We start from the raw sequence: 24,519 nt of genomic DNA, 5'->3' as shown, positions 1-24,519 counted from the left end.
GGATCATGAGGTCAGTAGATCAAGACCATCCTGGGCAACAGGGTGAAACCCTGTCTCTACCAAAAATACAAAAAAACTAGCTGGGCATGGTGGTGGGTGCCTGTAGTCCCAGCTACTCGGGAGGCTGAGGCAGGAGAATGGCTTGAACTCGAGAGGTGGAAGTTGCAGTGAGCCGAGATCGCACCACTGCACTCTAGCCTGGTAACAGAGCAAGACTGTGTCTCAACAACAACAACAACAAAAAAACAGCGTGATATTAAAGACACTGTGCTCCATGACTCAGAAGTTCAAAGAGCTACTTTGAATCTGCAAATGATACCTCCATGGATGCCACCTAAGTTCATGGAAGATGGAAGCATAGTGACATTAATAATTTAAGAAGGTTTGAAAGGAAAATCTTGGGGTCCCCAAATCACTAAGCTGAAGGGAAAAGTCAAACTGGGAACTTCTCAGAGCAAAGTTGCCTCCCATTGTATTCAAAGTTACTCCTGGCCAGGTGCGGTGGCTCACGCCTGTAATTCTAGAACTTTGGGAGGCCAGGGTGGGCAGATCACGAGGTAAAGAGATCAAGACCATCCTGGCCTACATGGTGAAACCCCGTCTCTACTAAAAATATAAAAAAAACTAAATGGGCATGGTGGCGGGCGCCTGTAGTCCCAGCAACTCAGGAGGCTGAGGCAGGAGAATGGCTTGAACCCGGGAGGTGGAGGTTGCAGTGAGCCAAGATCACACCACTGCCCTCCAGCCTGGTGCCAGAACGAGACTCTGTTAAAAACACACACACACACACACACACACACACACACACCAAAAAAATAATGAATGCAACCATTTGTCTCTTATCCACCTATGACCTGGAATCCCTCTCCCCACTTTGAGTTGTCCCCATGTTTCTGGATGGAACCAATGTACTTCTCAACATATATTGATTGATGTCTCATGTCTGCCTAAAATGTATAAAACCAGTGTGTGCCCTGACCACCTTGGGCACATGTCGTTAGGACTACCTGAGGCTGTGTCACAGGTGTGTCCTCAACTGTGGCAAAATAAACTTTTTTTTTTTTTTTTTGAGACGGAGTCCCACTCTGTCACCCAGGCTGGAGTGCAGTGGCATGATCTTGGCTCACTACAACCTCCACCTCCCTGGTTCCAGTGATTCCCCTGCCTTAGCCTCCCGAATAGCTGGGATTACAGGTGCCCACCACCATGTCCAGGTATTTTTTTATTTTTTTATTTTTAGTAGAGACGGACTTTCACCATGTCGGCCAGAGTTGTCTCGAACTCCTGACCTCAGACAATCCGCCTGCCTCAGCCTCCCAAAGTTCTGGGATTACAGGTGTGAGCCACCACGCCCGGCCTAAACTTTCTAAATTAACTGACACCATGTCAGATATTCAGGGTTCACAAAGGCTTGGAGGGGCCTGCAAATATATACAATTATAGAATTAAATAGTGATGGATAGAGTGCCCCTATTCAAAAATATTGTTATGAATTAAGTTAAAATATTAAAATCAAAGAAACTTCACACCCATAATCATAATGCTTTCAGAAGATGGGGGCTCATTTTGAGCTCAGGGCTTTGAGAGCAGCTTGGGCAACACAGCAAGACCCCATTTCTCCAAAAATTTTTCAAAAATAGCTGGGTGTGGTGGTGTGTGCCTGTGCTCCCAGCTACTGGGGAGGCTGAGGCAGGAGGATTGCTTGAGCCCAGGAGTTTGAGGCTGCAGGGAGATGTGCTCAAATCACTGCACTCCAGCCTGGCTGACAGAGCAAGACCTTGTCTCTTAAAAAAAAGCAAATAGGCGGCCGGGCACGGTGGCTCACGCCTGTAATCCCAGCCAAGGCGAGCGAATCACCTGAGGTCAGGAATTCGAGACCAGTGTAACCAACATGGCGAAACCCTGTCTTTACTAAAAATACAAAAATTAGCCAGGCATGGTGGCAGGTGCCTATAATTCCAGCTACTTCGGAGGCTAACGCAGGGACAATCACTTGAACCCAGGAGGTGGAGGTTGCAGTGAGTCGAGATCGTGCCATTGCACTCCAGCCTGGGTGACAGAGTAAGACTGTGTCTCAAAAAGAAAAAAAAAAAGCACACTTTTGAATTAAAACAACAGAATTACCATTCAACCCAGCAACCATTCCTGGTTATATACCCAAAGAAATACGAATTATTCTACTGTAAAGACGTTTGCACATGAATGTTCATTGCAGCACTATTCACAATAGCAAAGACATGAGAATTAAGCCAGATACCCATTAGTGATAGACTGGGTAAAGAAAACGTGGTGCATATACGTCATGGAATACTCTGCAGCTGTAGAAAAGAACAAGATCATATTATTTTTTGCAGGAACATCGATGGAGCTGGAGACCATTGTCCTTAGCAAACTAATGCGAGAACATAAAATCAAGTATCACATGTTCTCACTTAAAATTGGAAGCTCAACATTGAGTACAGGTGGCCTCAAAGGAACAACAGACATTGGGGTTTGCTTGAGAGTGAAGGGTGGGAGGAGAGGGAGGATTAAAAAACTGCCTATGGGCTGGGCATACTGGCTCACACCTGTCATCCCAGCACTTCGGGAGGCTGAGGCGGGTGGATGCCGAGGTCAGGAATTTGAGACCAGCCTGGCCAAGATGGTGAAACCCTGTCTCTACTAAAAATACAAAAATTAGCCAGGCGCAGTGGCGGGCACCTGTAATCCCAGCTACTCAGGAGGCTGAGGCACAAGAATCACTTGAACGCATGAGGCGGAGGTTGCAGTGAGCCGAGATAGCGCCATTGCACTCAAGCCTTGGCGGCAGAGTGAGACTCTTGTCTCTACTGCGTATCAGATATTGTGCTGATTATGTGGATGACAAAATCTGTACACCAAACTCTCATGTCACGTAATTTGCCTGTGCAACAAACCTGCACACAGACCCCACTGAATCTAACAAGTTAAAAAAATATATTTTTGTACAGCTGCACAGTCTGTGTGTTTTAAGCTATGTGTTATTATGACTCAAAAAGATTCAAAAAATTAAAAAGTTATAAAGAATAAAATGCATCACACTTTTCAAATCATGAAATACCTTTTTATACCCATCGTGAATGTAAACATTGACACTAAGGGGAAGCTTGAGTATTGTGTCCATTTTATAGGGCAAGAAAGTAGGAGAGCAAGTAAATAACAAAATGAGCAAAGAAATGAGTAGGCAACTGCCTGTCACCTATTTGTGGACGTCTTTGTTGAATTTTTTTTCAGCAAAATGAAACCAAGCCCCCTGATGCCCATAATGTTGGCCAGTGAGTCTTTTTGTAAAATGCTGCACACAGCAGAGTACATTCCGAATACATGTTAGACAACGATGACCAGGAAAATTCCTGAGTTTTTGATCATGTTCCTGGGCTGGATATTTAAGACCTCAGTGCGCCATTTGCAATGTTGCAACTCCTGCTTTGGTTCTCTGGAAGAAATCTCCTTATCGAAGATTCTTACTAAAACTCAATGGGTTAAAATCCAAAGATCTTACTTGTTGCATAGAATCAAGACTCTAGGTCAATAGCTGGCAGAGTGACTGGAGGCTGCATTAGGGTGGACTGTTTTTAGATGGCAGGTCATGCCCCAGAGAGAGGTAGTTGGGTGGGAAACATAAGTCTTATTTCTAATGCACAATCATTGTGCCTCCTCTGGATATCCAAATGTTTGGCACAATCTGTTTTCCTAGAATCCCAGCTGACATAGAGCAGCTAATGCTCACATACTGTCATCCAGCCAGTGGCTCATTTAGCCAATTAACACCCTGATTTCAAAAGCACTGTGAAAATATCACTGTACACACTACGTAGCTTCTGACCATCCCTTCCCTTCCTGGCATATTTCTCCAGCGTAATCTCTGCTCATTGTTTTTCTTACGAGCTACGCACAGCCTTTAGCTTCACGGGACCCATTCAGTCTGTTCGTGCTTTCTCCCCCACCTTTCAGCAACGTCGCCATGACCTTTTCAAGAATCTTCTTTGCTTCTCCTGACAAATGCATCATCCTTCTGAGCGATAAACAGAGGAATTGGCACAGTTAGTAATCTCGTGATTGAACACTTAGTGAATGGTGAGCATTATGCTAAGAGTGTTTTGTGGTGTATCCATATACCATTCCAACGGTATGTTTGTTTAATTTAAGCATACTTTATTGCTAAACAATACTAACAGTTATCTGGACATTTCGCGAGTCAAAACCTTATTGCTGGTGGAGACTCATGCCTCAGTGTTGCTGTCTGCGGACTGATCGGGGTGGTGGTTGCTGAGGGTTGACGTGGCTTTTTCGCAGTTTCTTAAAATAGACAACAATGAAGTTTGTCACATCAATTGACCCTTTCTGTCATGAAAGATTTTTCTGTATCAAGCGATGATGTTTGATAGGATTTTACCCAGAGTAGAACTTTTTTCAAAATTCGAGTCAGGGCCGGGCACGGTGGCTCACACCTGTAATCCCAGCACTTTGGGAGGCCAAGGCGGGTGGATCACCTGAGGTTAGGAGTTTGAGACCAGCCTAATCAACATGGTGAAACCGCATCTCTACTAAAAATAAAAAAAATTAGCCGGGCATGGTGGCAGGCGCCTATAATCCCAGCTACTCAGGAAGCTGAGGCAGGAGAATCACTTGAACCTGGGAGATGGAGGTTGCAGTGAGCCAAGATCACACCATTGCACTCCAGCCTGGGCGACAAGAGTGAAACTCCATCTCAAAAAAAAAAACTTCCTGAAAGGATTCCTCATTCTGAATGTCATTTAGAACCTTGGTGATTCATGGCAGGAAGTTAAGATATCCACATGAACAGAAATTGGGGAAAAAGGGAATTCCAATCTTCATGAATGACACTGAGGGTTCAAGACTTCAGTGGAGGAAGTCACTTCCGTTACGGTGAAAATGGCATAAGAAGTAGAGGTGCAGGTTGAAGGTGGGGCTGAATTCCTGCAATCTCATGATAAAACTGCAGTGGAAGAGGAGTTTCTTCTCATGAAGGAGCAGAGAAAGTGGTTTGAGATAGATACTATTCTTGGGTCATTTCACAGATGAGAAAACTGAGGCCTCTCCAGGTTGAATGGTACAACTACCAAGTGTGGGAGCCTGGGCTCTAGCCCATTACTGGACATCTCCAGAGCCCCTTCTCCCTTCTGCTAAGTTTGCGGGTCACTCAACATTGTCTCCTTGGACGTGTGTAACTCTTCCTGCTCCTCATTCATCAGTCTTTAACATTTTAGAGACATTTAGAGTGGCCTGGACCAGCCTGTTTGCTCATTCTCCTCTTCTACTGAGGCCTCTTTCACAAGTGGTTTTGTCATCTCTCTCTGTCTTTCATTTATTCTCTCCTTCATTCTCTGTTTTTCTCTCTTATTCTCTCTCCCTGTCTTCTTTCCTCCTCTTCCCCTCCTTCTACTTCTTCCTTCTTTTCCCTCTCTTCCTCCTCCCCCCATCTCCTTCTCCTCCTCCACGTTCCCCTCCTCTTCTTCTTCCTCTTCCTCCTCCTCTACCTTCTCCTCCTCCACCTTCTCCTCCTCCACCTTCTCGTCTTCCTCTTTCTCCTTCTTATTCTCCTCCTCCTCCTCTTCTCCTTCCCTTTCTCTCCTCCTCCTCCTCCTACTTCCCCCTCCCCTCCCCTGCCTCTCCTGTCCTCTCCTCTCCTCTCCTCTCCCCTCCCTCTCCTCTCCCTCTCCTTTCCCCTCCTTTCCCCTCCTTCATGGAGTCTCACTCTGTCGCCAGGCTGGAGTACAGTCGCGCAATCTCAGCTCACTGAAACCTCCGCCTCCCTGGTTCAAGTGATTCTCCTGCCTCAGCCTCCCGAGTAGCTGGGATTACAGGCATGCGCCACCCCGCTCAGCTAATTTTTGTATTTTTACTAGAGATGGGGTTTCACCATCTTGGCCAAGATGGTCTCAATCTCCTGACCTCGTGATCCACCTGCCTCAGCCTCCCAAAGTGCTAGGATTACAAGCATGAGACACCACACCCGGCCCCTTCTACTTTTTTTTCCTTCCCCTTCACCTCCTCCTTTTCCCCCTCCTCCTGCTTCTCCTCCGCCTCCTTCCTTTCTCTCTGTCTCTGTCTCTCTCTCCCTCCCTCCCCCCTCCCCGTCCCCCTCTCTCTCATTCACTCTTTCACTCTCATTGACGTCCATATCCAAATTTTTGGAATCACAATGCTGCCCTCTTAGTTCTTTGTCATGAACCACCTGTTGCCCTTGGATTGTTTTACCTTTTGTATCCTTGGCAGCTTGACATACCCATGGTCTAAGCAAGAGTGTTTTCTCTGAAAGTGCAGGCATGAGCTGATACCTATGTGTTTCATCCATTATCAGCACTGTTTGATGCATGTAAGGAGGGTGTGTGGCATTTGCTTAGTGGATTGTAGGAAGGGATACCCAGGAAACAAAAAACTAAAGTGAAGCTTTCCTGGGGGCTAGGATTTGAAGGTCATATTAATGTCCTTCGAGGGATTTAATGTCAAGAATTGGTGTGACAAAACAGTGCTGGATCTCACACAGTGTTCTCCACTTTTCATAGGTTTACTTTTCAAATCAGACAGTAGCCATGAGGGCCCATCCAGGCAGGCTGAGCTGACTGGTCTTCAGGAAAATATCTATGCCTAGGTGGTTTTAGAAAGGTTAGGGTTGCATAGATGTGCCCACCTGTCCATCCTGATCCTTGCTGGTGATAATGATGAGCTGAGAAAAGCATGCACAGCCTTAGACCAAAACCACTGCTCCTAATATTACTCTAAATTGGACTTCTTCTGTCATTGCTTTCGCCATCACTATCTTGATGGTGATGGGCCCAGCTTTGAGAAACTCAGATCTGCCTCAGTGCTGCCGGAACTGGAGAGCTGGAAGAAAACCAATATGGCATTTGAACCGCACAATCCAAAAGTATTGTGGGAGCTCTGATTCACAGGTTCCTTCTCAGTGGAACCTCTTTTGAATTCCTCCAAACACAGCCTTCTATTTGAGCCATGGCCCTTGAGTAGACCGATGTCATGGACTATTAGAGTATGTTATTGGTTCTCCAGCTACCCCCGGCCAACCACCAGGCATTACTTAGGTACAGCCCCACTGCCTGGCCTATGCACCAGGCATCAACATGAGGTTTCATAAATACCTGGGAGTAAAAGTGCAGAATCTGTTGAAAGAATGCAATAATTTTTTTTTTTTTTTTTTTTTTTTTTTTGAGACGGAGTCTCGCTCTGTCGCCCAGGCTGGAGTGCAGTGGCGCAATCTCGGCTCACTGCAAGCTCCGCCTCCCGGGTTCACGCCATTCTCCTGCCTCAGCCTCTCCGAGTAGCTGGGACTACAGACGCCCGCCACCACGCCCGGCTAATTTTTTGTATTTTTAGTAGAGACGGGGTTTCACCGTGGTCTCGATCTCCTGACCTCATGATCCGCCCGCCTCGGCCTCCCAAAGTGCTGGGATTACAAGCGTGAGCCACCGCGCCCGGCTGCAATAATTTTTTTATATCTTCACTAAATAATTAAATAATTTTTTATTTCTTCATTAAAGGGCAATTGAAAAGAAGAGAACGTGTCTCTCTTAGTAGGTACTATCCCCGAGTAGAACTCATCCTCCTTTGTGCAAAGATTCCCATTGTTCAGATAACTCTAATGCTTTGAGGAAAACCTCCCCAAAGTGTAACATATAGAACACTCTTCCGGGGGTTATGGCAGATGTTGCCGTCTCTTCTAACACCACCTAAAGACGGTGGGGTATTTTGCAACACCACCTGAGGAAAGGAACAGTATGAAACACCTGTTGTATTAGTTACCTAGGGCTGCCATAACAAAATACTACAGGCTGGGCCGCTTAAACAGCAGACTTTTATTTTCCCACAGTTCTGAAGGCTGGAAGTCTGAGATCAAAGTGTGGGCAGGGCTGGTTCTTCCTGAGGCCTCTCTGCTGGGCTTGTAGATGCCGTCTTCTCCCTGTGTCCTCACAGAGTCCTTCCTCTGTCTGTGTCTGTGTCCTCATCTCCTCCTCTTGTGAGGTGTCTTAGTCCATTTCAGGCTGCTATCACAGAATACCATAGACTGGGTGGCTTGTAAACAGCAGACGTTTATTCTCCCACAATCCTGGAGGCTGGAAGTCCAAGATCAAGGTGTGGGCAGGGCTGGTTCCTCCTGAGGCCTCTCTCTTAGGCTTGTAGATGCCATCTTCTCAGTGTGTCCTCACAGGTCGTCATTCTGTGTGTGTCTGTGTCCTCATCTCCTCCTCTTTTTTTTTTTTTTTTTGTGAGATGGAATCTTGCGCTGTTGCCCAGCTGGAGTGTAGTGGCACAGTCTTGGCTCACTGCAACCTCCACCTCCCGGGTTCAAGCGATTCTCCTGCCTCAGCCTCCCGAGTAGCTGGGACTACAGGCGCGTGCCACCATGCCTGGCTAATTTTTTCTATTTTTAGTAGAGACGGAGTTTCACCGTGTTAGCCAGGATGGTCTCGATCTCCTGACCTCGTGATCCACCCGCCTCGGCCTCCCAAAGTACTGGGATTACAGGCGTGAGCCACCACACCCGGCCTCATCTCTTCTTATAAGTACCCCAGTCTTCTCGGATTAGGGCCCTCCCTGGTGACTTCGTTTTACCTTCATCACCTCTTTAAAGACTCTATCTCCAAATATGGTGACATTCTGAGGTCCTGGGCATTAGGGCTTTAACATAGGGATTTGGAAGAAGGAATCAGCCCATCACAGCTGTGCATTCTAAGACTCCACTGACTTTGTGCTGACAATGGCCTTTCCTTGGGTAGTTCCAACCAGATGGTCTGGCTGGGTTTATCTTGAGTCTAGTGACTCCCACCACGAGGCCAACTGAACAGGGTGGCCAGGAAGGCCTGTGGTCTTACGACAAGGTGATGCTCACCTGCAGCACACAGGCCATCACTGTGGCTCTGCTGGCTTTATTTATTCTTGGTAGTGACGGCTTCTTTCTGCCTCTGCCTCCCTTGAGGCATCTCATTTCTGTGGTTGGAGTACTGTGACCTAACAGACAGAGAGCATATCCACAGTCAGTCTTTCCTTACTTGCTTCAATAGCATCTCATGAGTCTTTCCAATGCATTCATGGAGACTCTTCTTCAGTGAAGGAGTCAGAACCATTTTGCAGCTTTGCTGCTTGGAACCCTGATGGAATGGCTGAGCACATGGCCGCCTGCATCACTCATGCATGAAAAGTGTTGTTGAAAGCTAACAGAAACTGAAATCTGGTCGGGCGCTGTGACTCACACCTGTAATCCCAGCACCTTGGGAGGCTGAGGTGGGTGGATCACCTGAGGTCAGGAGTTCGAGACCAGCCTGGCCAACATGGTGAAACCTCATCTGTACTAAAAATACAAAAAATTAGCCAGGCATGGTGGCATGCACCTGTAATCCCAGCTACTCAGGAGGCTGAGGCAGGAGAATTGCTTGAACCCCAGAGGCGGAGGTTTCAGTGAGCCGAGATTGCACCATTATACTCCAGCTTGGGCAACAAGAGTGAAAATCTGCCTGAAAACAAAAACAAAAACTGAAATAGAAGATTTCCCTTCCCCCAGGTCGCTTTGACTGTGCTAAAGTAATTTACTTTGAGGGCAGAGAGGACACAGATTGCTTTGGGCGTATTTCAAAATGCTACTGTCTCCCTAGAAATATTGCCAAGTGGTTGCTTTCCCCCAGTAACACACAACTGGATATTTCTTTGATCTTCACCCTGGGAACCTGGTAGAGCTCCCGGAGGTAAAATTTGTGAAAGTACAAGGTCCCCTCTAAGATGGGCCCCTAGAAGTTTTTGTTGTTGTTTTTTGAGACAGAGTCTCGCTCTGTCACTCAGACTGGAGTGCAGTGGTGCGATCTGGGCTCACTACAACCTCCGTCTCCCAGGGTCAAGCAATTCTCCTGCCTCAGCCTCCTGAGTAGCTGGGATGACAGGCGCCTGCCACCACGCCTGGCTAATTTTTGTATTTTTAGTAGAGATGGGGTTTCACTATGTTGGCCAGGCTGGTCGTGAACTCCTGACCTCAGGTGATCTGCCCGCCTTGGCCTCCCAAAGTGCTGGGATTACAGGTGTGAGCCACCACGCCTGGCCAGGAGTTTTTAACTCACTTAGGCTTGTCTACTGTCAGCCTGCAGCTGTTTAATAATTACCTTGCAAATGTGTCCATCAGGTGCTGGCTCCAGCAGGAACTCCTAGACAAGCACAGTTCCACTTACCTCCTGTCTGTCCAGTCTTGAGGCAGCATTTAGTCTTGTTATCTCTATTTTCTGATGGATCCAAGAGTTGCTGATTTTCAGTATGTTCTGCTCTTTGCCTATTGTGAGGATGAGAATTACAATGTGTAAGCTCTCTACATGTTAGTGAAGCGGCTACGTTGTCTGGGGTATATACCCTGGGGTTCGTCATTGGGCATCAGGAAAATGTAGGACAAAGACACACACGAGGAGTTTAGGAGTGGAAGTTTAATCAGGAGACGAGAAGAGAAAGAGAAATGGTTTTCTCTATAGAGAAAGGGGTCTCCAAGTGGAAAGGACCAGCTGGCACCAAATGTGATGGATTTTACAGTCCAGTTTGAGGAGGCGGTGTCTTATTTACATAGAGCTCAGAGATTGGTTTCATCAAGTATGACATTTACATAGCCCACAGGAAAGGCTGGTTGCCCACCCTAATCGTTTATGCAAATGGGCTTTGTAGCTGGTCGGGGATCTCGGTCCTGTTTTTCTTACTTTACATGTGGCTGACAAAGAGGAGGGAAGATGGAGCCGCTCCCTTGAATGTGTCTAGTCTCTAGTTCCTGCTGGGAAGATGGATCCGCCGTTTTGAACGTGCCTAGTCCCTAGTTCCTGCCGGGAAGATGGAGCCGCCATCTTGAACGTGTCTAGTCTCTAGTTCCTGCCGGGAAGATGGAGCTGCCATCTTGAACGTGTCTAGTCCCTAGTTCCTGCCCGGAAGATGGGGCCGCCATCTTGAACGTGTCTAGTCGTTAGTTCCTCCCGGGAAGATGGAGCCGCCATCTTGAACGTGTCTAGTCCCTAGGTGCCGCCGACATTCACCCGTACAAGTTCCCAGCTGGCTTGTCTATGTCTGCGGCTCGACTTGACAGGCTGTTCATTGTTAGAAAATGACTTGGGGCTGCTTTTCTTTTCTTTTTTTTTTTTGAGACAGAGTCTCCCTCTGTCGCCCAGGCTGGAGTGCAGTGGCGCGATCCCGGCTCACTGCAAGCTCCGCTTCCCGGGTTAACGCCATTCTCCTGCCTCAGCCTCTCCGAGTAGCTGGGACTACAGGCGCCCGCCACTACGCCAGGCTAATTTTTTTTTGTATTTTTAGTAGAGACGGGGTTTCACCGTGGTCTCGATCTCCTGACCTCGTGATCCGCCCGCCTGGGCGTCCCAAAGTGCTGGGATTACAAGCGTGAGCCACCGCGCCTGGCCGGGGCTGCTTTTCATTAAAGAGAAAAACTGCCGGGCGCGGTGGCTCACACCTGTCATCCCAGCACTTTTGGAGGCTCAGGCGGGTGGATCACGAGGTCAGGGGTTCGAGACGAGCCTGACTAGTGAAACCGCGTCTCTACTTAAAAAAAAAAAAAAAAAAAAAAAAAGTAGCCGGGGTTGGTGGCGTGCGCCTGTAATGCCAGCTACTTAGGAGGCTGAGGCAGGAGAATTGCTTGAGCCCGGGAGGCGGAGGTTGCAGTGAGCGAACATCACGCCACTACACTCCAGTCTGGGCGCCAGAGTGGGACTCCATCTCAAAAAAGAAAAGAAAAGTCTTACCGAGGACTCCCATACCCTTACTGTCTGCCTAAGTGATTTCTTCTTAACTCCTGTATCACTGGCAGACTCTCAGTTGCCTGTTGGGTGGGGTACTATATTGCCGAGTATCGTGGCTGTATTAGATGTGAGGGAGACAGTGTGAACAGGACATGGTCCCTGAAGAGCACAGAGCTCTCACGTGGGGCTGGGCGGAGCTTCTGTCCTATCCAGTGTTACGGTACCCATGCAAGTACAGGTCAAGCAGCTCAGGGGCTAGAAGACGTGCACACAAAATCCAAGGGCAACGTTGGAAAGAGGTTTAGTGTTTCTTACAAAAAATGCCAGAAGGCTGAAGACGTGGTGGCCCCGAGCAGCTCTGAAGGGTGTGTATGTAATTAAACTGAAGCCAAAGGGTGAGAGAAAGGAGTGAGAGCCAGCTGTGGAGCTCTGTGCAGCTTCATCATAAACTCACAGACAGGCTTCATGCACCACCGTCTCGGTGCATTCAATGTTTGGATTCCACACGCACGCATGATCCTCAACCCCCTTGCAATGCTGTTCTTCTTGGAGGGAAATGGGTCATTCTTACTCTATCATATGCAGATATCTGGTCAACCAGATAAATGTGTGAGAAAACACCAACAAAGCAGAAATCACTTTTAATTATAGAGCAGAGTCATCGTAAAAGTTTGTGCAAAATCTTTTTTTTTTTTCCCCCCAGACAGGGTCTCCTTCTGTTACCCAGGCTGGAGTGCAGTGGTGTGATCATGGCTCACTGCAACGTCAGCTTCCCAGGCTGAGGTGATCCTCACACCTCAGCCTCCCTGGTAGCCGGGATAACAGGTGTGCACCACCACACCCGCCTAATTTTTACTATCCGCTTAAGTCATTTCTTAACTCCTATATCATTAGAGCAGAAACTGGAAGCCCCTATTTTTGAAATTAGTAACCACCTATCACCTATAATTCCCCTCACATTACTATGATGATAATGATGATTTTTTCGAGACCAGATCTCACTGTGTCACCCAGGCTGGAGTGCAGTGGTGTGACTGTGGCTCACGACAGCTTCAACCTCCCAGGCTCAAGTGATCTTCCCACCACAGTGTCTAAAGTAGCTGGGACTGTAGGTACCCATCATCATCTCCAGCTATATATATATTTTAAATATTTTGTAGAGATGGGATCTTGCTATGTTGCTCAGGCTGGTCTTAAACTCCTGGCCTCCAGCAGTCTTCTCACCTGGGCCTCTTAAAGTGCTGGGATTACAGGCGTGTACCACCATCTCTGGCCAGAAAACCTATCTATTTTGGGGTTCATAGTGATGCTTCTTTCTGCCTTGGCCTGTCTTGAGGCATCTCATTCCTGTAGTTGGAGTACTCTGAGTGTAACAGATGGAGAGTATGTTGACACCCACTCTTCCCTCACGTGTTTCTATAGCATCCCGTAGGAGTTTTCAAATGCATTTAGAGATGTATTCACCATGTGACAGATTCAGTGCGTCTCTACAAGGCAGAATAGCTCTACCATGGTGTGGCTATGGTGCTTGGCTACCTGAGTCCTTATTCTGCCTTCCAGGTGCTTGTTGGTTGGATAACCTTGGGTAGGTTCTTGTACCTCTTTGAGCTTCAAGACTGTCTTAATCAGCTCTGGCTGTCACAAGAAAATACAGTTGACCTTGATACAAAAATTAGCTGGGTGTGGTGGTGGGCACCTGTCATCCCAGCTACTCAGGAGGCTGAGGCAGGAGAATCGCTTGAACCTGGGAGGCGGAGGTTGCAGGGAGCCAAGATTGCACCATTGCACTCCAGCCTGGGCGACAGAGCAAGATTCCATCTCAAAACGACAACAAAAACAAAATAGAGTTGACCCTTGAACAATGTGGAAGTTAGGGGCATCATACACGTTCCTTGCACAGTTGAAAATCCAAAGATAACTTTTGACTCACCCAAAACTTATGAATACCCTATTGTTGAACAGAAGCCTTATCACTACCATAAAGTTGATTCGCATATATTTTGTATGTTTTATGTATTGTATACTGTATTATTAAAGTATGCTAGAGAAAAGAAAATGCTATTTTTTTTTTTTTTTTTAGTCAGGCGTGGTGGTGCACGCCTGTCATCCCAGCTACTCAGGAGGTTGAGGCAGGAGAATTGCCTCATAAGGAACTTTGAGAATCAAAAATCATAAGGAACTTTTATTTTTTTTTTTGAGATGGAGTTTCACTCTGTCATCCTGGAGTCAGGCTGGAGTGTGGTGGTGTGATCTCTGCTCACTGCAGCCTCCGCCTCCCAGGTTCAAGTGATTCTCCTGCCTCAGCCTCCCAAGTAGCTGGCAATAAAGGTGTGCACCATCACACCCAGCTAATTTTTGTATTTTTAGGAGAGACAGGGTTTCACCGTGTTGGTCAGGCTGGTCTCGAACTCCTGACCTCAGGTGATCTACACGCCTTGGCCTCCCAAAGAGCGGAGATTACAGGCTTGAGCCACCACGCCTGACAAGGAACTTTTATTCTAAGCGAAGTAACTCAGGGATGGAAAACCAGCATCGTATGTTCTCAGTGATATGTGGGAGCTAAGGTATGAGGACACAAAGGGGTAAGAATGATAAAATGGAATTTGGGGCCTTGTGGGGGAAGAGTGGGAGGAGGGTGAGGGATAAACACTACAAATAGGGTGCAGTATATACTGCTCGGGTGATGGGTGTACCAAAATCTCACAGATCACCACTAAAGAACTTAGGTAACCAAATACCACCTGTACCCCAATCACTTGTGGAAAAATAATTAAAAACGAAAAAGGACACCAAACTAAAGTTTTAAAAATCGTGGAGAAGAGAAAATATATTTACTATTTCTGAAGTGGGAGTGGATCGTCATGAAGGTCTTCATCCTTATCATCTTCACCTTGAGTAGTGTAAGACGAGAACGGAGAGGAGGGGTTGGTCTTGCTGGCTCCAGGGTGACAGAGGTAGAAGAAAATGCCCATAGAAGTGGACCCATGCAATTCAAACCTGTGTTGTTTAAGGGTGAACTGTACCATAGATGGGGTGACATAAATAACAGAAATTTATTTCTCTATAGTACTGGAGGCAGAAATGTTTACATCCCGGTGGCACCATGGTTGGGTACTTGAGAGGTTCCTCTTCTTGGTTTACGGATGGTCTCGCAGGGCACAGAGAGAGGGGGTGGAGCACGAGGGAGCATGTGTGCCCTGGTGTCTCTTCTTACAAGGGCACTAATCCCAACATAAGGATCCCACCTTCACGACCTGATGTAAACATCGTCATCTCCCAAAGGCTCCGTCTCCAAATACCATCCCATTTGGCGTTAGGGTTTCAACACATGAGTTTCGGGGCGACACCATTCATTCCATAGCAGGAGCCCTCATAGGCAGGCTGGGATACCAACACCTCTTCCCTCTTGGGCTGACACGAGCTGTAAATGTCAGTGGACATTTAAATATTGCATTACACATTCAATGTCCTGTCTGCAATAGAGCCGGGTTCTGTAAACATAGGCTGCCATGGCGAAATCGGATTGTCATCGCCCATCAAGCTCTTTGGCAGCAGTGCTGTAATCAGTGCAAACATTTATTTATATAAATGCTCCCATCCCCTCAGCATGAAGATATACTTAGGCTCTCTCAATTGACAGCCAAGCCACAAGCTGAGGAATGAGAGGTTGTCAGATACTGGGGCTGTTTTCAGAGCCAGCGTTCGGCTGAAGTGGCACAGAAGCTGTCATTGTTTGCAGATCTCTGCTGCTTGTCAAGCCACAGGGTTAAGTAACCCTGGATGTTCCGAACACTCTGAAGTGCTGACCCTGCAGCATCTTGTCTTTTTGGATCACTGAGCGCTCAGACAGGCTGTACGCCGACCGACACGTGGTGGCTGGTGTCTTGCACTTAACCCTCTTTATCTTTAGACCTTGATTGTGCACCTGTTTCTCACTGAAAGCTAATGACAATCCATGAAGCGGCTTGGCAGTGACTGTCTCTGATTGTGTAAGTAGGGGTTGCCACATTCGCCCATGTTGACTTTCAGCTGTACACTTGAAAACATCAAAAGTCAGAGTAAGCATTGCCTCATGTCTCCAAGTGTAGCAATTCCAGGAAAACTCTTCTGCATGGGTTTAAAGTCAAACAAATCCAATCAAAACAGACTCGCAGGGCGGGGCATGGTGGCCCACGCCTGTAATCCCAGCACTTTGGGAAGCCAAGGTGGGCAGATCACTTGAGGTCAGGAGTTCAAGACCAGTCTGGCCGATGTGGTGAAACCCCATCTGTACTAAAAATGCAAAAATTAGCCGAGCATGGTGACAGGTTCCTGTCATCTCAGCTACTGAGGAGGCTGAGACAGGAGAATTGCTTGACCCTGGGAAGTGGAGGTTGCAGTGAGCCGAGATCCCCTCCCCTTCATTTTTCTTCACGTTTTTTCTTGCCTACCCTTTGCTCTGAAGACACTATGTCTATCTGGCTGATTCTTCTTGTTTCGTCGTCGTTTTGCAGTGCAAATACTTCGAGAGATTTCTAAAACAAACGGCAGTTTGCACCTCCCATGAAAGAAATTAGGAAACGTGAGAGGCCCCAGGGGGAGGTTGCCTCTGCTGATTACACAGCCGTGCTCGTGGCTGAGGGGCCTGCCTGGCTCAAGCTGGCATGCATTCCGGCCCCTCCGTTTCTCAAGGGAAGCTACCGACTGACCTTGCCCATCTCTCATGGAGCACGCAGCTCTCCTCTTCAGTGTGTGAACTTCATGAGAACCATGTTTCCTGGCTAATGGGTTGACATAAGGTCTTTGTGATAGAGATCAAAGACTGGGTCCATGACTCCGTCGTTTCTCCACCTGTATCTGGGAGGGTTTCCAGGGGATTCCTCCTGGTTTCAGCCAATGTGGAGGGTCTGAGAATGGACATCCTCGGTCATACCATGGACGGCCAGATCGTTCTATTAGCTATGCAGTCGCTTAAAGTTATTGTTTTGTATTTGCGGTAAAATACATGTGTCACAGCATTGACCATCTTTCCTATGTTTAAGTCCACAGTTCAGCAGTTTTTTGTTTTATTTTACTATTTTATTGAGACGGAGTCTCACTCTGTCGCCCAGGCTGGAGTGCGGTGGCGTGATCTCGGCTCACTGCAGCCTCCGCCTCCCGGGTTCACGCCATTCTCCTGCCTCAGCCTCCTGGGTAGGTGGGACTACAGACACATGCAACCACACCTAGCTCATGTTTTGTATTTTTAATACAGACAGGGTTTCACTGTGTTAGCCAGGATGGTCTTGATCTCTTGACCTCATGAACCGCCCGCCTCGGCCTCCCAAAGTGCTGGGATGACAGGCGTGAGTGCAGCAGTATTAACTGCATTCATGTTAATGATGCAACCATCACCAACATTCATTTCCAGAACATTTTTATCTTCCCAAACAGACTCCGTCCCCAGTAAACAACATGTCCCCCTTCCTCCCAGCCACTGGTACCTACCATTCTACTTTCTGTTCGTATAAACTTGACAACTCTAGGGATCTCATATAAGTGGAATCCAGCTGTGTCCGGTGGCTCACGCCTGTCATCCCAGCACTTTGGGAGGCCGAGGCGGGCGGTTCATGAGGTCAAGAGATCAAGACCATCCTGGCTAACACAGTGAAACCCTGTCTGTATTAAAAATACAAAACATGAGCTAGGTGTGGTTGCATGTGTCTGTAGTCCCACCTACCCAGGAGGCTGAGGCAGGAGAATGGCGTGAACCCGGGAGGCGGAGCTTGCAGTGAGCTGAGATCGCGCCACTGCACTCCAGCCTGGGCGACAGAACAAGACTCTGTCTCAAAAAAAAAAAAAAAAAAAAAAAAAAAGAAGGCGGCTTATAAAAGACGATCATCTGCAGGAAAGAAATAAGCCGTAGTCATACGGAGAAAAACAAAACAAGTTTTCTGTCTCGATGTTGTCTATTCTCTGAAAAGGTTGAACAGCTTTGATGAACAGATTCTGCCAAACCTGAATGTGTTCTTCACAACCCCAGGGAAGATGATACGGAAAATTGGTGTGGCACCCTAACAAAATGATGATAGTCATTACCGAATAGATGCGGCGACCTCATTCCCAGATTGGAACATCAGGCCCCTGGGGTGTGTGGCTGAGCGCCAGGCATTCACCTCCGGACGGGGAGCGTGCTCGTTTCTCAGAGGAAGGAATAACGTTAGCATCTTTTCATCTTTCCTTTCATGACATACCAAACAGCGAAAGAGACGAAAACTGTGGGGAGGGCGTGCTCACTCGAGTTCAGCTCCTTCAAGAAATAATCTTTAAAATAAAATCGAGGACCGCGTGTGGTGACTCATGCCTGTAATCCCAGCATTTTGGGAGGCCGAGGTGGGCAGATTGCTTGAGGTCAGGAGTTCGAGACCAGCCTGGCCAACATGGTGAACTCCTGTCTCTACTGAAAATACAAAAATTAGCCGGATGTGGTGGAGCACAATTGTAATCCTAGCTTCTCAAGATGCTGATATAGGAGAATTGCTTGAACCTAGTAAGCGGAGTTGCAGTGAGCCCAAACTGCACCGCAGCCTGGGCAACAGAGCAAGAGTCCATCTCAAAGAAAAGAAAAGAAATAGAGTGTACAATAAATGCAATGTGTGCAAATCATCCTAAAACCATCACCCCTCATTTTCGGTCCACAGAAAAATTGTCTTCCATGAACCTGGTTCCTGGTGCTGAAAGGGTGGAGGTCCTCCTCCTCCCTCCTCCTCCCTCCTCCTCCCTCCTCTTCCTCGTCCCTCCTCTTCCTCGTCCCTCCTCCTCCCTCCTCCTCTTCCCTCCTCCTCCCTCCTCCTCCCTCCTCCTCTTCCCTCCTCCCCTCCCCCTCCCCCCTCCCCCCTCCTCCTCCTCCTCTCCCTTCTCTTCCTCTCCCTCCTCCTCCTCTCCCTTCTCTTCCTCTCCCTCCTCCTCCTCTTCCTTCTCCTCCTCTTCCTTCTCCTCTTCCTTCTCCTCTCCCTTCTCCTCCTCCCCCTCCTTCCCCCCACTTCCTCCTCCTGCCAACATGGTGAAACCCTGTCTCTACTGAAAATATAAAAATTAGCTGGATGTGGTGGCGCAAATGAATCTAAGATGCAGGTTTTTGATCCAGTGGTCGTCAGGGAAGGAGTTCGGAGAATGAGGAGTGACCTTTTTACTGATCAGTTGTGTTTGGACCTTACGGCCTCTTGTGGAGAGCTTAGCCATTTTATTCGTTTCTCACCCTCCAAGTGGCCACTTTGGTGCTGGCTGGGGCTGCCTTGGTGCTTAGTATCCATAACTGGCCACCAGCACATTTGAACACATGGCAACTTTGCAGCATGTAGCCTCCAATTTTTTTTTTAATGTCCAGGAATAATGCTATAAAGACAAAAATCAGAATTAGTTCATTTGGGCTTATTATTTTCATAATGTCACCTCATAACTTCATCTTTTTATTTATTTATTTTTTGAGATGGATTCTCACTCTGTTGCCCAGGCTGGAGTGCAGAGGTGTGATCTCGGCTCACTGCAACCTCCGCCTCCTGGGTTCAAACGATCCTCCTGCCTCAGCCTTCCGAATAGCTGAGATTGCAGGTGTGCACAACCATACCCAGGTAATTTTTGTATTTTTAGTAGAGACAGGGTTTCACTGTGTTGGCCAGGCTGCTCTCGAACTCCTGACCTCATGATCTGCCCGTCTTGGACTTTCAAAGTTCTGAGATTACAAGTGTGAGCCACTGCACACACCTCCAATTTTTTTTAATCTCCAGGAATAGTGCTATAAAGACAAAAATCAAAATTAGTTTGTTTGGGCTTATTATTTTCATAACTTCATCTGTTTTTTTTTTTTTTTCCTTTTTTTTTGGAGACAGAGTCTCGCTCTGTCACCCAGGCTGGAGTGCAGTGGCTCACTGCAACCTCCACCTCCCAGGTTCAAGCGATTCTGCTGCCTCAGTCTCCTGAGTAGCTGGGATTACAGATGCCTGCCACCATGCCGGGCTAACTTTTGTATTTTTAGTAGGGACAGTGTTTTCACCATGTTGGTCAGGCTCTTCTCGAATTCTTGACCTCGTGATCTGCCCACTTTGGCCTCCCAAAGTCCTGGGATTACATGTGTGAGCCACCGTGCCTGGCCCTTTTGTTTTTCTTTTCTTTTTTTTTTTTTTTTTTTGCTGCTGGCACAATGTATAACTCTTGCAGTTCTGGATGAGAACATACCAGACAGATTTCAAGGTACCAGTTCTGAGCTCTGACCATAGCAGGGGCGGACAAACTTCTTAAAAGGTCAGGTAGTGGGCCGGGCACGGTGGCTCATGCTTGTAATCCCAGTACATTGGGAGGCCGAAGCCAGCAGATCGCCTGAGGTCAAGAGTTTGAGACCAACCTGGCCAACATGGTGAAACCCCGTCTCCACTAAAAATACAAAATATTAGCCAGGTGTAGTAGTGTGTGCCTGTAATCCCAGCTACTCAGGAGAATGGGGCAGGAGAATCTCTTGAACCTGGGAGGCAGAGGTTGCAGTGAGCTAAGATCACGCCACTGCACTCCAGCCTGGGTGACAGAGCAAGACCCCATCTCAAAAAAAAAAAAAAAAGTCCACATAGGGAAATACGTGAAGCTCTTTTGGTCATATGATCGCTACCACAACAGCTCAATATGTAAATGAGTGGGCATGTTATGTGTTCTAACAATCTTGAGGGATGCTGAGATTTAAATGTATATACTTACCACGTGGCACAAAATACAGTTGATCCGGCCGGGCACAGTGGCTCACACCTGTAATCCCAGCACTTTGGGAGGCCAAGGTGGGTGGATCACCTGAGTTCGGGAGTTCAAGACCAGCCTGACCAACATGGTGCAACCCGTCTCTACTAAAAATACAAAAAATTAGCTGGGAATGGTGGTGTGTGCCTGTAATCCCAGCTATGTGTGAGGCTGAGGCAAGAGAATCGCTTGAATTCGGGAGGTGGAGATTGTGGTGAGCCGAGATCACGCCATCACACTCCAGCCTGGGCAACAAAGCGAAACTCCATCTCAAAAAAAAGAAAAAAAAAAAAAAAATAATACAGCTGACCGTTGAATAACATGGGGGTTAGGGGTGCCGACCTCTATGCAACTGAAAATCTATGTATAGGTTCTGAGTCCTCCAAAAGTTAAATACCGGTAGTGTACTGTTGACTGGAAGCTTTATTCTTAACATAGAGTCGATTAATACATATTTTGTATGTTACGTGTATTACATACTGTATTCTTACAATAAAGTCAGCTAGAGAAAATGCTAAGAAGAGAAGAGAAAATATTTTACGCTTACTAAGTGGAAGTGGATCATCATAAAGGTCTTCATCCTCTTTTTTTTTTTTTTTGAGAGGGAGTCTTGCTGTGTAGCCCAGGCTGGAGTGCAGTGGTGCGATCTTGGCTCACTGCAACCTCAGTCTCCCAGGTTCAAGCAATTCTTCTGCCTCAGCCTCCCAACTAACTGGGATTACAGGCACATGCCGCCACACCCAGCTACTTTTTCTATTTTTAGTAGAGACATGGTTTCACCATATTGGCCAGGCTGGTCTTGAACTACTGACCTCGTGATCTGCCCACCTCAGCCTCCGAAAGTGCTGGGATTATAGGCGTGAGCCACCGCACTCTGCAAGAGTAGGGAGAGGAGGGGGAGGAGGAGGGGGGAGTAGAAGGGGGAGGGGGGAGGGGGAAGGAGGGGGGACGAAGAGGGAGGAGGAGTCATCTCAGGGGTGAAAGTCCAAATGGGTGAATCTGCTCAGTGCAAATGTATAATTGTCCAACAGTCAGCTGTGTTATCCTTCTTTTGATTTTTTTTAACCCACTGTTTAAAAGATGTGGAAATAGTTTTTTGGTTTACAAGGTGCACAACAATAGGCAAGGGGCTGGATTTTGCTGGAGGGCTGCAGTTGCCCAACCCCTGGGTTAGAGCATTACCATCGTCAATGGGCACATGAAGTAATGAAATTATTATAGAAAACATGAGGCATTGTTACTGGAAAGGGGTCCTCATCCTGACCCCAAGAGAGGGTTCTTGGATCTCGTGCAAGAAAGAATTTGGGGTGAGTCCGTACAGTAAAGTGAAAGCAAGTTGATTAAGAAAGTAAAGGAATAAAGAGTGGCCACTCCATTGGCAGAGCAGCACCGAGGGCTGCCGGTTGGTGATTTTTATGCTTATTTCTTGATTCTATGCTAAACAAGGGAACGATTATTTGTGAGTTTTCTGGGAAAGGGTTGGGCGGTTCTGGGAACGGAGGGCTCCTCCCCTATTTTAGACCATATAGGATAACTTCCTGACATTGCTATGACATCTGTGAACTGCCATGAGGCTGATGGAATTGTCTTTTAGCAGCGAATGCATTAGAGTTAGCGTATAATGAACAGTGAGGAAGAACAGAGGTCACTGGTCGCCACCTTGGTTTGTGTGGGGTTTGGCTGGCTTCTTTACCACAGCCTGTTTTATCAACAAGGCCCTTATGACCTGTGTCTTATGCCGAGCTCCTCTCATGCCAGTGGTCACGTGCATTGATCTGGCTGGAGGGGTATCTTTTTTTTTTTTTTTTTTTTTGAGATTGGGTCTCACTGTGTTGCCCAGGCTGGAGTGTAGTGGCACAGTCATAGCTCACTGCAGACTTGACCTTCTCAGCTCAAGTGATCCTCCCACCTCAGCCCCCCAAGCAGCTGGGACTGCAGGCATGCACCACCATCACCACACCCAGCTGCTCTTTTTTTTTTTTTTTTCTGTATTTTTGGTGAACATGAGGTTTCATCATGTTGCCCAGGCTGGTCTTGAACTCCTAGACTCAAGCAGTCCTCCTGCCTCTGCCTCCCAAAGCTCTGGTGTTACAGGCATGAGCCACTGCACCTGGCCTTCGGGATTATCTTCAGACACCTGTTGTAGCCTCCTCATTTCTGCACATCCCTCCCCAGCGGAGACACTCTCACAAATCGCTCATAAGGAAATTTCTTGTGGGCTCCAAAATCTTTCCCCTAAAACAGAGTTCTGTTGAGTTTCTCCCTGACAATGTAAATTAACAACTTGTCTTCACAAGTGTGGGACAAAGATAAGACTAGAAATGATCTGCCTGCCCACCCTGAGACAAATGGATGTTTGACATCTTCCTCTTCTGTATGTTGACTTTGTCTTATGCAAAAGTGGATTTACTGTGCATGAAATGAATGCGTGATTGACTGTTCCTCTACCCGCAGTTTGCCATGTAAAATGTGGATTCAGAGTGCCAATCAAAGACCCACAAGAATGTAATCATTTGCCTCTTTTATCTACTCTCCTTCTTTTTTCTTTTTTTTGTTTCCTCTTTCGCTCCTGCCTGCTTTTTTCCCTTTCTGTACCAAAGCCCTCAAAACCGTCCTTGGAAAAAGCACAGGGCCGGGCACAGTGGCGCATGCCTGTAATCCCAGCACTTTGGGAGGCTAAGGCAGGTGGATCACCTGAGGTTGGGATTTCAAGACCAGCCTGCCAACATGGCGAAACCCCGTCTGTACTGAAAATAAAAAAAAATTAGCAGGGCATATGGTGTTGCATGCCTGTAATCCCAGCTATTTGGGAGACTGAGGCAGAAGAATCATCTGAGTCCGGGAGGTGGAGGTTGCAGTAAGCTGAGATTGTGCCACTGCACTCTAGCCTGGGCGACAGAGCAAGACTCTGTCTCAAAAAAAAAAAAAAAGATGGAGATCTTGGAGCTGGGCGGAGGGTGGGGTTGCTTGCGGGAGCAAGGTGGATTCAAAGACTTTTGGACTTGCAATTGGTTAAGGAAGTGGAGCTTTGTCTAAGACTTGGCGTCAGCTGTAAAAGCACATTGGATCTGGCCCGTGGGCAGGACCTCCTCTAGGACCCTCAGGAAGAAATTTAAAACAAGGAACAGGGATCGGAGTTCAGTCCCTAGCTCTCCCACATCTGAGGTCTTCATGCCAGAGGATTCCATAGGTTAGAGATGTGAGTTTCTTTTATTATTATTTTTAAATTATACTTTACCTTCTGAGATACATGTGTAGAACGTGCAAGTTTGTTACATAGGTATACACGTGCCATGGTGGTTTGCTGCACCCATCAACCTGTCATCTACATTAGGTATTTCTCCTAATGCTGTCCCTCCCCTAGCCCCCAACCCCCGAACCCCCGACAGGCCCTGGTGTGTGATGTTCCCCTCCCTGTGTCCATGTGTTCTGATTGTTCAACTCCCACTTATGAGTGAGAACGTGTGGTGTTTGGTTTTCTGTTCCTGTGTGAGTTTCCTGAGAATTATGGTTTCCAGCTTCATCCATGTCCCTGCAGAGGACATGAACTCATCCTTTTTTATGGCTGCATAGTATTCCATGGTATATATGTGCCACATTTTCTTTATTGTCAATCATTGATGGGCATTTGGGTTGGTTCCAGGACTTTGTTATTGTGAATAGTGCTGCAGTAAATATACGTGTGCATGTGTCTTTATAGTAGAATGATTTATAATCCTTTGGGTATATACCCAGTAATGGGATTGCTGGATCAAATGGTATTTCTGGTTCTAGATCCTTGAGGAATCGCCACAGTGTCTTCCGCAATGGTTGAACTAACTTATACGAGGTGTGAGTGTTGCAAACTAACTCAGGGACAGACGCTAAGATGTTCTCTTTAGTTGCTATAGGGAAGCAAACATCCCTGACTGTAATTTCCTTGGTTATTATTTTAAGCTACTATGACCTTCTTGTTTGTCAAGTTGCTCATTGACTTCTCCCAGCCAGCGAAGTGCCTGGAATTTCCCTCCTGGAAGGA

The 24,519-nt window shown here is 47.2% G+C and overlaps 1 protein-coding gene and 1 long non-coding RNA gene across 2 annotated transcripts in view; one reads left to right on the top strand and one right to left on the bottom strand.

The window, feature by feature from the left end:
* LOC129475920 (dehydrogenase/reductase SDR family member on chromosome X) overlaps positions 1-24,519 on the top strand; it is a 316,179-nt gene that overhangs the window by 207,703 nt on the left and 83,957 nt on the right. The gene's annotated exons all lie outside the window — the stretch shown is intronic.
* LOC129475924 (uncharacterized) lies at positions 7,839-11,114 on the bottom strand. Its single transcript, XR_010119769.1, has 3 exons — positions 10,722-11,114; positions 10,212-10,309; positions 7,839-9,006 (listed from the first exon to the last, which is right to left on the bottom strand). It is a non-coding gene; the product is annotated as an uncharacterized lncRNA (long non-coding RNA).

This window comes from Symphalangus syndactylus, chromosome X (genome assembly GCF_028878055.3).
Source record: "Symphalangus syndactylus isolate Jambi chromosome X, NHGRI_mSymSyn1-v2.1_pri, whole genome shotgun sequence".
Taxonomy (NCBI): Eukaryota; Metazoa; Chordata; class Mammalia; order Primates; family Hylobatidae; genus Symphalangus; species Symphalangus syndactylus.
Note: the sequence above shows the minus strand (reverse complement) of the source record. Positions and strands in the feature narration are given on the sequence as shown.